At 35.7% G+C, this 16,062-nt stretch overlaps 1 long non-coding RNA gene across 5 annotated transcripts in view; it reads left to right on the top strand.

Annotated features, from left to right (window-relative positions):
- Nucleotides 1-16,062, top strand: part of LOC145693454 (uncharacterized) — a 262,867-nt gene that overhangs the window by 59,168 nt on the left and 187,637 nt on the right. For 3 of the 5 annotated variants that reach the window (XR_014132781.1, XR_014132780.1, XR_014132777.1), the window contains exons 1-2: nucleotides 206-696; nucleotides 15,366-15,435. This is a non-coding gene — a long non-coding RNA (uncharacterized LOC145693454). Of the gene's footprint in view, nucleotides 1-205; nucleotides 697-15,365; nucleotides 15,436-16,062 lie in introns of those variants that run through there. The other 2 variants (XR_014132778.1, XR_014132779.1) reach the window with 1 other exon arrangement.

Here is a 16,062-nt window from a genome sequence, read left to right as displayed (position 1 = left end):
ACGCAAATTCCTATCAAGTCGAATCGAATTCCTATGAAGTAAATCGACTTTTGACTTCTTTGAATCTAATAGCAATTACAAAGTTCATTAAAAATATTAGCGAAACAGCAACAATGAATACCTGAAAGTAATCTAAAACAGTAAAAACTGGCACTATGCAACATTAGCGTTTTAAAATCTTCTCTTATAATAGATTTCTATTGTGCGTAATTAACTAGAATAGTAACATTTCATTCCAAGTTTTCTATTATAGAAGTGTTTCATTTCCTTCAACGCTTATGTAGTTACATATGGATCATTAGTCTTCTTGACCAGCTGAATTAATTTTCAACAAATGATGCATTGAAGACAGTAATGTGTTCAATAGTTGATGCTAACCAAAACACCGATTCATTTACTGGATTTTTTGTTAATATTAAGAAAATAACCATTTTCGCTGTTTGACCGTGGAACAGAGTCTGAATTTAAAAGTCTGTGGTTGTGTTCCAGTAATCGATTACCATCGGATCTTTATTTCTGGACCTACAAATATGAGAAGTCTTTTTGTTGAAGCTGCAGAAGTGAAGATACAGTGGAACGTTTAATTTGAGCATCTTGCCTAAATTCAGAAATAATCTTATAGATACCAAGGAGCAACATCCAATTTTGGCTGGCATAAACTTTTCACCCTTTGTGGACTATTTTCTTAATTTTTCGGTAGGTAAGATGATGTCACCATATCGATTAAAATTAAAGTGAAAGTAAGTTCCATTTATTTTTGGACAATGATTTCTAAATTCTTTGAATTAAAATTTTGTTGAAATAGGTTTTTGATTCGAATGGGAATTACAATAAAAGCCGTTAACTTGGCCTTATACTAAAAAGAAACGGCATATTCTCATAAGGTAATACTACTCATTGCCCTGTAATTCGGCAATCTGTGGATCTTCAAAATTGGCTGGATTACAACGAGTCGATTCTTGTATCTGAAATATTGAAATGACTTATCTTGGTCATACAAATCAACATATTGTTCTTATTCTCTCACATTGCTATATGGGGGGTAAATATGCTGAAGTTCTTAACGTGAACTCCAAAGCATCCTTTCCCATGATGTTACACTATTGTCCTGCGAAGTCACTGACCAAAATGCCTTCCAGATGGAAGAGTGGAGGAGGAAGTCAATTGGAAGGGTTAGGTACAGGAGTAGCTATAGAGGAGAAAGAATATACAGGAACATGAGTACATGTCCCAAATAGTGTCAAGATCGTACTAATTTCACCCCAAATTACGGTTATAGTTCATAGTATCCAAAGAGTAAACTATCTCTAGTAAATGAAAATCATTCATTCTATTTTGTGAACAAAAAAATAAATAAATAAATAAAAATAAAAATAAAACATGCTGGAGAAAGATTGCGTCTGGGGTTTTTCTGGGGTTTTACATCCATGAAAGTTACCCTTTTTGACAACGGCAGCAGAACTTTCCTGGGGGATTAGAGTTTAGTTCTTGATAAAGGCAGGACATTTCAAAATTCGTATGTGAAGTAAACCCCTGTTTATGGAAACAATATTTGTTAGTTGATTTTTAAGTTAATATACCCCAAAAGCAGATTTTTAAAAAAAGTTAAAGTATTGTACACATGACATTTTCCTTCAAATCTGAACCAGGAGGCATGCTAAAAACGATTAACATACCGTGATAATAGAAGATTCACTATGAAACATTTCATCATCATATTCGCTCGTTTAGCCGTTTCCAACTCTGTAATCCCATGGTCCATATCACACCATCTGCTCTTGTTCTGTGATACTTCTCGAAGCTTTTCAATATTCATGTTCGTTGATTCTTCAATCCCACCAATCCGTCTTACGATAATTTTTTTGTATTTTTTTTAAAAAAACGACGTAATATTTAATTATTTCAGATGAAAGGTTCAAACACTAAATCTCACCCCTTCAACACCAAGGGATTCCGAAACATGGACAACTTATTATAATAATTTCAGCCTTAACCCTCTTTCTTCCCGCCTAGAACAAATATCAAAAAAAGACTTGATAAATTATTTTATGTTCAAAAAATTCATTTTTCCAAATTTCATATTTCTAACGTAAAGGGATTTCGAGATGTAGCCATCTTATTACGTGTAATGTGGGCATATAATGATTGTAATCCCACACCTTTTTCCTGCCCACCTCATTTTCTTCCCTTATAGGTCAACTATCAAAAAGATGCTGAAACACGTTTCTAATTATTTTGAATGAGAACTCCAAATAAAAAAATATTATGTCTCTAAACTTAAGAGATTCCGAGTTATGGACTCCTGTTTTAATAATTTTAATTTTTACGCCTTTTCCTTCCCTTTTAGATCAAATATCAAACCAAGACTGAAATACGCGTCTAATTAATTTAAAAAGGAAGTCCATATACGAAATTCTACGTCTCTAACTAGCAGAGATTCAAGGATATGAACATTTTAATATATACAGAAGGTTGTTTGCTGTACTACCATGAGCAAAATAAATGACGCGTCTCTTTATTTTGAAGTTTTTTGAAAATATCTCCGTTTTCTTTATATGTTCGACATTTTGGAAGGTTTCCCCAGCAGAAAACGTTAATAACAAGCCCGTTTTAAATATTTGTGTTAGATATTAGCTTAAAATAAATAAATTAGAAGCAAATAACATTAAATCAACCGAAATTACGAGAATTACCAACTCTGCTAAAGTGGGAAATTTTCAAGAACTCGAGGGAATTCTACAGTTTAACACGAAGCAACGACATCTATGTCATTGAGAGAAATGCGGATTAAATCTACAAACGAAACTTTCAACGAAACATTTCTAATATGTCTTATTACATGCATTATCTGCAAACTTCAAATATATGAATCTATGCCAAGTATTAGCGTTTAGATAGAGCAAATAGTTGAAATTACCTATGGAAAAGGACGAATTGGTAGCACGATCGTAATGAAAAATCATCTTTACCGTATAACATGTTCAATTTGCGTAAGAAAACAAATAGCTCAGTTAGTTAAAGCAACGAGTCTGTATGCCGAAGGTAGCTGGTTCGAACCCCCACAGAGGTGCAACTGTCATTTCTATTACTGTGGTTATTTTATTTATTTTTTATGTGGGAAAGAATCAAATTGTAACATATGTGTAAAACTCATGACAATACCAAAAAAGAAAAAATGTTGTCGCACTTGCATTAGTGTCCCTAATTTTTGTTTGCAAACAGTTTCGTAATTATTTTCCCTGTGCTCACTGCTCGCAATATGCTCGCTGGTGTATGACGAATGCTTTCCAGTAAACGTTAATTCTAATTTGGAGATTTTTATAAAGTTTCACAATGTTTATCATTAAATAATCTTCTATCTACTTGTTTGGACATTTTGATAACAGATTTCCCTATTAAATGTTTAATTTTCCCTAGATGTTTCATTACGGAAAAGTTTTACAATGTATTTGTTTTAAATTGAAATTGTTTTGAATTTACCCCCATGAGGTAAGTAGCCCGAAGGAGGAGAACTGAAGTAGCTGATATTCTACGTAAAAGCAACCTATTGTAGAATGATGATGCTTCTTACCTTCAGCACATAATCTTTACATTAGAGAGTCAGAGAGAAAAACCTTGTTTTTTCCTCTCCTACGACCACCCATCTTAAACCGCCTCTACATACCATGGTTCGTCTTACACAATTTCGGTGCTCCAAAGACATTCATATAATAATAATAATAATAATAATAATAATAATAATAATAATAATAATAATAATAATAATAATCCTGAATATGCCATACAGTGGCGGCGATTGGACGTTAAAAGTATGGGGCAAGACATGATCTGAATATTTGTATATCACTGTTCGTTTCCCTGGTTGTTTCCAACACTTTTTTTGACGAAAGGTTGTATAACTAATAGGATACTATCTTTTTCAGTTAAAATACCGTATATCGTATTTTTATATTTTATTAAATAAATTGACAAGAGCAACAGAAGTAGGCACTAGCCCTTTGTACTCGTAAACAACAAAGGTGTAAGAAGAGATTTGATTACTTGCTCATGAACATCTTAAAATTCTGGGGGTCGCGGTGGCTCAGTGGTAGATCGTTCACCTCTGGTGCATGGGGTTCCTGGTCCAAACCCTGCTCCCGCCAAGTGGATCTTGTGGCGGACAAACACCTTGTGCGTAGGTTTTCTCGGGTTCTCCCGTTTCCTCCCACTTTCTTCATTCCACCATTTCATTTACAGTATTTCTCATCTTCACCGTCTCCTTTAGCCTAGCCGGCATAAGCGTGGGACATAAAACTCAAAACTTTCATTTCATTTCTTTCTCTTAACATTCTGTCTAGAAAATTGTGTAATCAGATTATTTAATAACAAATTTACAAAACAAATGAATAGAAAGGATAATATTAATCATAGTAATGAATAATGAGGTATGCTATGTAGAAGTAATATTGAAACTGGGGATTAATGAACAACTTAATTTTTAATTCCACATATGCTTTTAAATTAATGTTGTTACTCTTTTAAAATGAAAGCCAGTAAATACAACAAACATTTGCTACGACATTTAAAGCAATACATGTATTTGCTTGTGCAGCTTCTCGAAACATGTTCGTTGCCATTAGGTGCAGTTTTAACTCGCTTGGAATACATCAAAACACAACCACACTTAGAATCATTTCACACTCCAGTTATACAAAATAATTCTAAAACCTAGAATTATGTTGAATTTACTAAATCTAATTGTGTATAAACTCGTACACCCCTAAACACACCACTTCACTCGTATATTATACTACAAAACAATGGAAAAGGTAGAAGTTGTTTCTTATTACGCTCTTTTTAATCAATATTCCTTACTTTAGAAAGAAGAAAAGACATTTTAGGAACTGTCAATTTTTGTGCAATTAAAGAATTCCTTGTGAAATACTTTTTTTTTTTTTGCAAATGTTCTCTCAATTAGTTTCAAAGCGGCTGACTAACATATCGAGCCGTTGTAAGAAGGTTGTATAGAAGCAAAACCTTCTAAATTCGTTTTTGAATTTTGGCTGGGAACGAAGAAAAAGTTACGCCCTCATGTTTTCAGAATTTCTTAACAACTTTTTTGTTTAGTTGTTGATTTCACTCATTTGTATTATTGATCACTAAACAAAAAAATGTTCAACAATTCTGAAGCATAAGGGCGTCACTTCTTCGTTTCCTGACAAAATTGAATAATGGATTTTTCAGGTTTTGCTTCTATACCACTGAATTGAAAGTATGCTGGAATTATTGTGCTTCAATAGGTTAATTTTGGGGATGTTTTCCGTGGCAATTAAAATGCAATTCCTGTTGCTTTCTTAACTTCACGGGAAAACAACCAATATATACTCACGCAATGACAAATATTATATGGCACCATTTTTTCTATGAGACAGTAATACATACAAAAACTTTACATTTCCAAATGAAACTATATACATTAATGGGTTACTTCAAAAAAGTGGGGGGGCAAATGCCCCCTTTGCCCCCCCTAATGCCGCCCATGATACCATACTTACCTAATGTAGTAACCTTAGACATCTTAGTTTAAAATGCTTTCTTTTGTAATAATTTGAGCAACCATGTGGGAGGCGGCACGACGGTTTTTTGCCCCTCTCATTTCAGTTTCCTCCCAACAGACAAGGACAACGTTACTGACAAACAGGGACAATGTTACGTAATTTCTGATAAGCAGGGCAGACAAAATGAATAAGAAAATATATTTATATCACCCTCTCCCCGTTCATGATTGGAATATCACGTAGCATTTTTAATTCTACTGAAGATAACCCTGTGCGGTTAGGGGTAAGTAACTAAAGAGATACCTAATACATAGCTCCCCTTGATTGTAATATTACCGCTTCTTTATTTGTTCGAGGGAGCTCCTACACAACCAAGGGTGACAAAAAGAATAGGAAAAGTGTCTATTGATTCTAGTGGCTGATCCAGCACGGATTCCTGAGTGGGGGGAAGCGGTGAAGTGAATGATTCTTTTGTTGATATGAAGCTGTCACAAATTACCACTTAACTAAACTAAACATAATGGTGTGGTTAACCGGAATCCAGTCAGTTCAAATTGATGTAAAAGTTTAATTTTTTACTTCATATTAAAGTTTTGGTTTCAAATGAGAATTTCAGTCCGAGTGGTCAATGATCAAATCTTGGGGGGCTTTTCGGTGTAGAGGCTATGACCCCCTTATGGGAAAAGGCAAAAGTATTAAAATTCTTAAAACTTTCGAAGTTTTCGTCTATTTTAAAGGAACTTTTGGCTTCATATTCAAGTGTTTGTTCCAAATGACAATTCCAGTCCGAGTAGACAATGATCAATTCTCGGGGAACTCTGCAATGTAGGAAAAATAATGACGTCTATATCGTGATCCTGTTGGTGACATCACGAGTCATGACGTGAATATAGCACAAAGTAAACGCTAAATGCTGTCGGCTCTCGTAGCTGAGTGAGCGAGCGCAGCATGCTAGTAAGGAAGGTTGGTTTTGGCGTGGGTTCAAATCCTTCCTAAGGACAATTATTTTTAAAAAAAGTTTATAACACTTCTTTCGTTAAAAAAAAGATTTAAAATAATATTCAAAAAGTGATTTAACAATTATTTTTTTTAATTTTCATTAAAATAAGTTTGCCCTTGTACTATATAGATTCATAGCGAAGTTAGTAGTAAAAATAGTAGTAGTAGGAACGGGTTACAATGCAATTCAGCATTCATTTGTTTCCGTGCGATGTTGCCAAACGTAACTCGCTTACAATGCTTTCTGGCCAGGCCTTAGTGTGTTTCGAAAATATGCTTGTGTTCAGGATGAAGTTCCAAGGTTCAGCATTGACTATAAGTTTTTGCTATTAATATCCCTTCTAACAATATTGGCAGTGGACAAAAGTTGGACCGTGTTGAAGCTTTTTGCTCCTAATTTAGTTATTTTACTTTATTATTTAACGAATATATTGAAAATATATTTGTCAGCAAGCACGTATGCAGGAATTTATTTCGGGAGGGGTCCAAAGTTATCTGGGGGTCCGACTTCAATATTAGGATAAATTATATATTTTTTAAAAAATAACCCCCAAAATTAGGTTAAATTTACAGAAAAGTTGGGATTTCAGAGGGGGTCTGGACCCCCTGAACCCACCCCTAAATGCGTCCTTGTTTTTCAGTAATGTTTCCTCATTTTGAAACCCTCAGAAACTTCGAATATATAAAGGAAAACGAGTTATTTTCGATAAAGTATCACTTCAAGGAGACGCGATATTTTTTATTGCACATGGTGGTACCCCAACTTAACAAGGGCAAGCATTCCTTTACTTTGGTTCTCTGCAATTGCGCTGTATCGAAAGGTTAGGTTTGTAATATATACTCCTAAGAACAAACGTGTTTGCCAGAGAACCGTGATACTGAACAGAGCTCCACAGAAATGCATGCTGAACTTTCGTTTATAGCTACCCTATGGTGTTTTCTGCCCTCAAGGTCAATCGAGTGATGATTCAGTTCAGTCCCTGTTCTTAAGCTGTGTTGGTATTACTTCGAATAGTTTTGACGTGTGTTTTCCAACCACCATATGAACAGACAATCAGGGCAAATCATAGCATACAATACATTTAAGCAAGTATATTTGTCGCGAAATTATTTCACACATTACCCAAAGACACTTAATATATGAATCCATACATTTATTTATATAGGTAAAGCAAAGAGTGGAAATTACCTATCGAAAGAATAAATTAACAGCACGATCATAATGAAAAGCATGCCTCGTAATATAACAGACTTCTTTCGCGTAAGAAATCGAAACTCAGTTGGTCAGAGCAACTAGTCTGTACGAATTAGGTTGTTAGTTGGAGCCTAATACGAGTAAGAGTTTTTTTTCACTATTGTTTTTCTCTTTTTTTATGTGAGGAAAAATCAAATTGTAACATTGTGATATCAAATGTATTTGGTTAGGTAACTTTGTCTTAGCTAAACTTTAAATATCAGTAACCGTCGAAATTATTTTACTAACCCATCAGTTACTGAACATTTCAAACACCAGTCGCATAACATGAAGGTTAACCTCACGTCCGCAGCCCTTAGTTATGCGTCCATACTTTCATGGCCGGACCTTGGGCGGGGCAAGAGTCAGAGGGACGCCAAAACGAGCCTCAAAAAGTAAATTTTATAATGTGTTTCCTACTGACTTTTTTGGTTTATATTCTTGTAAAGTAGCGGCAATTACATAATCTTTTTTCATTTCACCATGGAAGAAGAGTTTCATAGCACTAAGGGGACTGTATCGACAAATGGAGAGATGGCATGTAGAATAAAGAGTGGAGGGGGAGTAAGTATTGTTTGTTTCTTTGCTTGAGTTTAGCGTTCCACAGTTATGCCTTAATGGCCAAAGGAGATGTGGATACTGATTATAGTGAAATCCGAACCACGTTTATCGTTCAACAGTAACCCACCGGGAATTGGACCCGGGACCACAGAAGGCAGGCGTGCTAGCCACTAGACCAAACTGGGGGGGGGGAGCGATGTTCGTATTGTTTATAGCAGGCCATATTTTTTGTGAAGTTTTCCTAGGTAATGAATGTCTTTTTGAAAAAATGGGTTTAAACTATTAAAAACACTAGGATAAAATGTAAAATATAGGCTAATACTAGGGGGGAGGGCGCCATAAAGTCACTTTGCCCAGGTGAAAATTTGGCCTGGTCCGTCCCTGCGTACTTTCTATATATTTTTTGACTTTGCAGCTTGTGCGGTCCCCACGCCACAGGATTGTGGGGGCGCTATTTACGCCAATGCTTCGAACGTAATTCAATAACTGTTTCAGAAATTCTACCATCAGCCTAGAAACGGGAATATATATTTTTCTAATAGTCCCATAGAACTTTCACCCAGAACACCAGATGCAATATTTCAGAATGGGCTCTGGCTAAGTATAAGGAGGATCTGATATTTCCTAAGTAAGTTCCTTTCAGAAAGTTTGATATTTCTTTAACGGTGTTGTAAATAAACATACTCATCGTTATTAGCCCGACACCAAAACATCCTGGACAAATCCCTCTAGAGCAACGATCGGCCAAAGTTTATTCTGGCTAATTTTATAAGCGACTCAAGGGTGAAACACTTGTTAACGAAAGCAATGCTGTGCATACACTGCCATGCTTCTGACAAAATATAAAGTGTTTTATAATCTTTAGACACTTTTCCTATTCTTTTTGTCACCCTTGGTTGTGTAGGGCACCTTCGAACAAATAAAGAAGCAGTAATATTACAGCCAAAGGGCGCTCTAAATATGTTACGTATTTCTTTTGTTAACTAATCATAGCCGCCTAGAGTCATCTTCGGTAGAATAAAAAAATGCTACGTGATATTCCACTCACGGAGGAAAGGGTGCTCTAAATATATTTCTTATTCATTTTGTCTGCCCTGCTTGTCAGAAATTAAATACTTTCTTTTGGGAGGGTGCTGAAAATAGAGGGGCAAAATAAAACGTCGTGCTCCTCCTACAGTTTAAATTTTGTTACGTGATTGCTAAAATTATTACTAAAGAAAGCACTTTAAACTAAGATGTCTAAGGTTTACTACATTATGTAAGGGTGGCATATTCAGGAATAATAATAATAATAATAATAATAATAATAATAATAATTATTATTATTATTATTATTATTATTATTATTATTATTATTATTATTATTATTATTATTATTATTATTATATGAATATCTTTGGAGAGACGAAATTATGTGACACGAACCATTACATGTAGAGCTTTAAGATGAGTGGTCAAAGGGGAGGGAAAAAAAAGGATTTTTCTCTCTGACTCTCTAACGTAAAGATTATGTGCTGAAGGTAAGAAGCGTCATCAATCTAAAATTGGTTGCTTTTACGTAGAATAGCAACTACTTCAGTTCTCCTCCTCCGGGCTACTTACCTCATGGGGTAAATTCAAAACAATTTCAATTCAAGACAAATACACTGTAAAACTTTTCCGTAATGAAACATCTACGAAAAATTCAACATTTAATAGGGAAATCTGGTATCAAAGTGTCCAAAAAAGCAGATAGAAGACTATTTAATGATAAACATTGTGAAACTTTATAAAAATCTCCAAATTAGAATTAGCTTTTACTGGGAAACATTCATTATGCACCAGCGAGCATATTGTGAGCAGTGAGCACAGGGAAAATAATTACGTAACTGTTTACAAACAAAATTGGGACACTAATACAAGTGCGACAACATTTATTTCTTTTTTTTTTTTGGTATCATCATGAGTTTTACACATATGTTACAATTTGATTCTTTCCCACATAAAAAATAAATAAAATAACCACAGTAATAGAAATGACAGTTGCACCTCTGTGGGGGTTCGAACTAGCTACCTTCGGCATACAGACTCGTTGCTTTAACTAACTGAGCTATTTGTTTTCTTACGCAAATTGAACATGTTATACGGTAAAGATGATTTTTCATTACGATCGTGCTACCAATTCGTCCTTTTCCATAGGCAATTTCCACTATATGCTCTATCTATACGTTAATACTTAGTATAGATTCATATATTTGGAGTTTGCAGATAATGCACGTAATAAGACATATTAGAAATGTTTCGTTAAAAGTTTCGTTTGTAGAATTAATCCACATTTCTTCAATGACATAGATGTCGCTGCTTCGTGTTGAACTGCAGAATTCCCTCGCGTTCTTGAAAATTTCCCACTTTAGCAGAGTTGGTAATTCCCGTAATTTCAGTCGATTTAATGTTTTTCGCTTCTAATTTATTTATTTTAAGCTAATATCTAACACAAATATTTAAAACGGGCTTGTTATTAACGTTTCCTGCTGGGGAAACTTTCCGAAATTTCGAACATATAAAGAAAACGGAGATATTTTCAAAAAACTTCAAAATAAAGAGACGCGTCATTTATTTTGCTCATGGTAGTACATCCGATCATTTTCGATTCGGTGCTGCCTCCTGGTATATCATGCTGGAACTATGGGTTTGCTGGTGGGAACAGTGTTGTGTCTGACTTTGTAGGTGCGTGAGTATTGGTAAGTGGCGTATTTACGATTTTGTTTCGGAAGGGGCTTAGCTAACTTTCGGGGGGGCTTTGCCTGGAAATGTGAAAATTCTGCAAAATATTTCATTTACTTTACTATACTGTCAGATTTCGGGGGGGGTTAAGCCCGGAAGCCACCCCCCTAAATACGCCACTGGTAGTGAGTGTTATAAAATGGCGCCGAAAATCAACTGGTATTGGGAAGGTTACATAATGGCCCTTTAGTACGTACGCGTTGCAAAACAGTATCGGGAGAATAAGTTAACACTGGGGGTGACTACTGCGAAAGCTATTCTCGCCCGTTACACACAATAGGTTCCCTTGCAAAACATTCACCCACGAAAACCACTAGGAGAAGGACTGCAAGCAAAATAACACACGTAGTGCTAATGGAAATTTGCCCATTAGCGTGACAAGAAAGTCACCCGACGCAACGTGATATGGGCCACAGCTCCCACTTCGCAACGTCAATTGTGAATAAAACAATTTGCAAGCTCCTCAAGTTGAAATCTGTACCGCGTCATAATGCCAAACGTAAGACGAACTGCAAGAAATTATATGTAAAGTACCTGGCAGGTTCCAAATGGAAGAATGTTGTCACAACGGATGAATCATATGTTCATCTCACTGCTGGTGATACATTCTGGCGCTCACATACTGTAACATTCACGACAAGGGGCGCAACAACTTTGTTCGTCACTGCAGGGAAACTTTCCCCCGTGGCTTTATGGTTGTTACGGGATTCGGTTATGATGGTAAGTTGCTGATACGCAAGGTAGACAAAACGTGAAAGTGAATACAAGATACTTCCAAGAATCCATTTTGACACCTATCTATCGGAGAGACACCTCAAAATTGTGTGGGTTGGACGCAAACCAAGTGATGATTTATATGGACAAGGATTCGAGACATACCGCCAGAACATCCCTACGTTTTTATCAAGAAATGGCAGAGGAATTAGGAATCCGTGTCATTCCATTTGAAGACACTCCTATGAAAAGCCCAGATGCCAATCCAATGGATTTTTATTCATTTGTACTATTGAAATATCACCTTTCGAAGGCAAGTGGGTAGCCATACTCCATATTGTAAACTTCTGAGCGGTTATAATTTTTTAATTTAATGACCAACCATGATCAATCTCCTGTGAGAGACACGTCTCAGAACATAAATATGTTACTAAAACTACTTTAAAACATTTAGGCCAATCACATGGAGATTACAAGCAGTGGCGGCTCCAAGTTCTACAAGAGAGAAGTTACATCGGCACTGGCGATCAGGGCTTAATCAATCTTGAGCAACTTATTATACAAAATAAATATTTCTTGTATTAAGAGATATATAAAAAAAATCATACATGTCCTGGAAAGATATGAGATTGAGTTTTCGAACTATGCCTTGATGAAATATTGAGTTCGTCACTCAATGTGAGGTACTAATATCACAGGAAAAATAAGCAACGAATTTGTCATTGCACAATCACATACCCAGTATAACTCCTACTTAGAGAATTATTCAAGTTAATTTAACATACTACAAAGAATTCAAACCATTCAAGAAGTGGAAATATACAACTTAGCGTGTGATTTGAACAACGTGACTTCCCGCCGGGAATCCAACCCGTTTCTTCTACGCGGAAGTCGCATACGCTAACCATATTGCCACGAGGGAGTTCTAGCATCAATAGGTAGACCTAAAGAATTTACTGTAAACTCTCCGTGAGTTTTCTCCTCCCTAAACCTATTCTCTGTTTAGTGATATTTTATAATTATTCGAATTTCATGTGTATTCTTTGCTTTGGTATTTGTCTGTCGCTTCTCATACTTACTATCAATTCACAATGTAATTCCCCAAACACTAGCAAAAAAAAAAAACAAAAAAAAAAACATATATCAGATATTATTATATTCCGTATATAATATATACATACGTATAATTCTTCATTCGAATCTCCCGGGATTAAAATCACGTTTGCAAGCCAATAGACTAGCGGTGAGGTCGAGCTGGCAAATAATTTTCATATTTTCTTACTTCGAAGTTTCTAAATCAAATTCTATTTCCTCCCTAGGCGTTCTAATTTTTTAAATAGTAGATATGTTATTCTCTCTTTTAAAAAATACTTCTGTGAATGTCTTATTCTTTAATACTAACTGTAGAAAAAGTCATGAGGGAAAAAAAACGGTTTGCCATTGTATGTAAAAGCATACAGTAGAGCTACCATTAAGATTAAAGCGTAATTGGCAGCCTGTCACACTGAGAAAGATCATTCCAGAGTTACGAGGAATTCTTAGATAACATGCTTTTTGGTGGGAACACCATGCCAAGACTGGGATCTCGGCGTTCTCGGACGATAGTGTCGATAATACTGCGGGTGAAAAACCTATATTTAATATAATGACGAACAATAACAGGATTGTTTTCACTTGCTATTGTGCGTCATTACATTAAGTACAGGTGTTTCACTCTTAGTACGATCGATATCATTGTCCAAGAACTCCGAAACTCCAGTTTTGGCATGGTGTTCCCAACAAAAAGCATGTTATCTAAGAATTCCTCGTAACTCTGGCTCTGGAATAATTTTTCTTAAGGCATGAACAATGATACGACTAGCATCTTTTCTTGGTCTCCTCCTCACCTCACGATTACGTCATGTGTTTCTCCATTCAGCTAACTCCTCCGCTTAAAAAAAAAAAAAAAAAAAAAAAAAAAACCTGACTCGGTCCTAAAATTGTATCTAGTGTACTCTGTTATTTTTCACTAGGATTAAGGACTGCCTTCTAAACAGATCAGCCTAACCAAACCTATTATTCCGGTATGTGTTGTAGATATGACATTGGGCACTCTCGTTTCTTTAAAAAAAAATCATCGTGACTGACAATGAGGTAACACTTGTATATCCAGCATGCAACAGGTTATCTAATTAAATACTTTCTGAAACTGTGTCATAGTATATAACTTCAATGTCTCGATGGTTTACGGCAGACAGATATCAGATATAGTAGAGTTTGGGACATAAATGCACCACTTATTCTGTAGCTTTCGTTCTCATGGGCGGAGTTAGGAATTGTCTCCTGGGGGGCAGACCATTTGTGTGCTTGGGGGCACGGTAAATTCAAATGAGAATTGGAGGATCTTATAGGTGGTATTTTTATTTTTTGTCAAAAAGTTGGGGGTCAATGCCCCCTATGCCCCAATAACTCCCCCTATGTTTCTTCTGCGTGAATTTAAGATAATGTCTTTCTAATGGTTTCCATTATATTTTAGGTATTGTTAAAGTCGCATCTTAAGTTTTCTATAACATGCTACGACGTATTCGGTAAATACAGGGTAATGCAGTGTTTCAGATCTAGGAGCTTTGCCACCTTTCGTTTGCCCACAATCTCTTTCAAATGACCTCAAACAAAAGAAAGTCAAGAGGAGCAATATCTGAAATATGGGGGCCAAATTGTAAATTTAAATCTAGAAATCAGGTGTCCAGGAAACAACAGAAATGCTTACACGAACTGTGTGGGCTGCAACTTCGTCTTCTGGACTCACAGATTTATCCTAAAAGGAATATCTCTTATTCTCGGAGTAAGGAAATTGTTGAGCACTGCTACGTAACGTTCGTCGGTTACTGTCAGTGCATTCTCGTTATCGTGTCCCTCTCCCTAGGCTCGATAACGGCAGGGCGAGACAATATACCACACAGTAATCCTCTAATTATCTAACGAGCCCTCAGGAACCTCACGAGGAATATCAATGACTAGGTACCAGCCATTTTATTCTCTAAATGCACCGTTCAAAGAAATATACCTTATATCCGAAAACAAAATCTGATCCAACATTGTATGGTTCTCTCCCAACAAATAGAGCAGTGAGCTTCACCTTCGCTATCTTTGTTCTATATCCCTATCTGTTAGCCTGTTATCAACTAAAGTTCTTAGAAATGAAACTTTAAATCCTTGGGAATCCAAAAAAACACTTCCCCCTGACATATTTAGAGTTGCAATATACTTCTTAATTGACATTCCTGGGGTGCCCATGACTGCATTCAGTCTGTTAAGGTAGCGTTTAAACTTCTAGAGAGGCTTTACCAGATGGTTGCCTTCACTCTGCTACTCGGCACTGCACTAGCTGTCTCCATAACTACTAAACTCCAAGAACGCGGTTTCCACGTAGGATAAATTTCAGTCACTGCGTTCTACAATTGCATCATAATGGTTAGGTGTTTTGTTGAATCCTAATTCATTCATAAATCATTTTGTGTAGTTTATTGTTAAAATAAGTGAGAATTTCTGTTTGATATAAAACGATTTTTTTTCAGGTATTACCCAAATCAAATGTTTGGAAACGAAGGTGGTGACAGCTCTGACGCAAATACAATACAAGTAAAAGTAAGTTGATTATAAACTTACACACAGGTAAAAGAGCAAATTAATTTGTTTTTTGTTTAATTTTAATAACAATAGTAATAATAATTTAATAATATTGTTAAAGTTATTGTATCAATCATGCACAACATTCCTAAACTATACCTGCATTTAGAATAAGGGCTGACGCCACCTGTAATACTATCTAAAGATGGCTCCTATGTGCTCTCATGATTAAGTTCCTGTTTTCTTTGACCTATTCTCATATTCAGTGACGTGCGTAGAGGGTGGGTGCTGAGGGTTAGAGCTTCCTCTTTCCGAAATCTCGACACTTCTGTACATTTAATCTAATTTTAGGAGTGATTTTTTACAAATGTTAACGTAATTTATCGTCATATCGAAGTTGAAATTTTCCAGAAAAAAAATCATGCGTACATATCGGTGAGAGGTCGAGTAGAGATTTGAGTCTTACTTTAGTATTGAGTTTTGTCCTTCCTAGCATATGTGTTGCATAAGGCTATGACGTAAAAAAGAGAAATCACTTAAGAACACGTTTGAATATTAACGTTATGAATGAAGGGTACTTTTGGGTTTTAAATATTTGATATGAATTTGAAGAAAGTCTTCATCGCGTCGAAATTATGTTCATTC

This window comes from Thermobia domestica, chromosome 8 (assembly GCF_964235325.1).
Source record: "Thermobia domestica chromosome 8, izTheDome1.hap1.1, whole genome shotgun sequence".
In the NCBI taxonomy this organism is placed as follows: domain Eukaryota; kingdom Metazoa; phylum Arthropoda; class Insecta; order Zygentoma; family Lepismatidae; genus Thermobia; species Thermobia domestica.
The sequence above is the reverse complement of the archived record's forward strand: the minus strand, read 5'-3'. Positions and strand labels throughout refer to the sequence as shown.